Source organism: Varanus komodoensis, unplaced genomic scaffold (assembly GCF_004798865.1).
Source record: "Varanus komodoensis strain SLA01 unplaced genomic scaffold, ASM479886v1 scaffold3, whole genome shotgun sequence".
Taxonomy (NCBI): domain Eukaryota; kingdom Metazoa; phylum Chordata; class Lepidosauria; order Squamata; family Varanidae; genus Varanus; species Varanus komodoensis.
The window spans coordinates 25,855,744-25,857,200 of NW_025335761.1; the positions used below are offsets into that span (position 1 = coordinate 25,855,744).

General features: G+C 40.8%; 1 non-coding gene across 1 annotated transcript; it reads left to right on the forward strand.

Annotated features, from left to right (window-relative positions):
- The first annotated feature begins 526 nt into the window (after nucleotides 1–526).
- Nucleotides 527–618, forward strand: TRNAY-GUA. The gene is given in 2 exon segments: nucleotides 527–563; nucleotides 583–618. It is a non-coding gene; the product is annotated as a tRNA-Tyr (tRNA).
- Nucleotides 619–1,457: the final 839 nt, after the last annotated feature.

The following is a 1,457-nucleotide window of genomic DNA, read 5'->3' on the forward strand; positions in this document are numbered from 1 at the left end:
GATGATTTTCTGCAGTATTTTTTAAAAACTAATAGACTTTACGGCAGTTTGTTCATAAGCATGGTTTTTCATAACTCAGGGACTGCCTGTATTGTGAATGGTTCCTAGGAATACTAGAATCAGAGCAGTCGTGTACTCCTAATTTTCCTTCACCCATCTAATAAGGCAGAAGAACATAAGAGTTCTCCTGGATCAGAGCAAAGACTAGTCCAACATCTCATTCATTCATTCATTCATTCATTCATTCATTCATTCATTCACCACAGTGGTCAACCAGCAGCCTCTGGTAAGCACCAACAAGGTCAGGAAGATAACAAGTTCCCTCTCCTATTTTTGTTCCAGAGTAGCTGGCACTCAGAGACAATCTTCCTGGATATACATCCCTCGACTAGTAGCCATCAGTGGCCTTGTCCTCCATGAATTTGCTAATCTCCTTTTAAAGCCATCTAAACCAGTGGCCAGGACCTAAAATTCATTACCTGCTGTAATAGTAGACTGTCGAGAACAGTCACAAGAGACTGACATCCCTTCGATAGCTCAGCTGGTAGAGCGGAGGACTGTAGAGGCATGCCTGGCATGGGAATCCTTAGGTCGCTGGTTCGATTCCGGCTCGGAGGAGAATTAATTTTTAGACATGCACATGGTAGGCATGTCATGAGCGAAGCCAGCTGGAGCTGGGAGTCAGACTAGATGGTCCGGGTGGCCCCTTCTGACTCACTCTGCTTCTGTGTTTCTATGTTTCTAATTCTGGCATAAATAAATAAATGATCCAGCACTGACGAGAACTTTACATAACTTCCTGCCTGTGATAGCAAAGGATTTGGCAATGGCACTCCATTCATGATTAGGGAAAATATGGAAGGAAATCTCAATCCTCCCCCAGCAGGGTTTTTCAGTCCTTCTGCTGTGCCTGGAAAAAAATGTTCTGTTCTTTTTTTAACACCTCTCCCATTTTTTCAGCTTTCCAATTTCCCTTGAGTTTAGCTGACATTGTAGGGCTCATGATCAAAGTGCTTTCCTCCTGAGTCAGAAGACAAGACAGGTGTAAATCATTTCCCATCCTTTAATAGGGTTCATAAACACCACTAACTTTAAGAACTAATAGCAGCATGCATTAGTTCAAGAGGTTACCATCATCAGTGACAAAAGCATTCGTGAATTCAGCCCAAAGACAAATCAAGAATAAGCACAACATAGGAAGGTTGAAAAGTTTAATCCATGTAGGCAGGAATAAATAATAATGCTTCCATGCCATTATGGAATTTCTAGTTTTGTTTTGTTTTAATGGTTGTTTTGAGTTTGCACTTAAAAAAAAAAAAAACAGAATGATGTGAGCTAATAACAAAGGACAGGCTAGTTCAATTGTAACTTCCCCATAATTACTACAAACCAAATGCAAATTAGACTGTAGGGTCTGTTCAATGTACATTTCTGTGCTTGCCAAATCATGTTTGGCA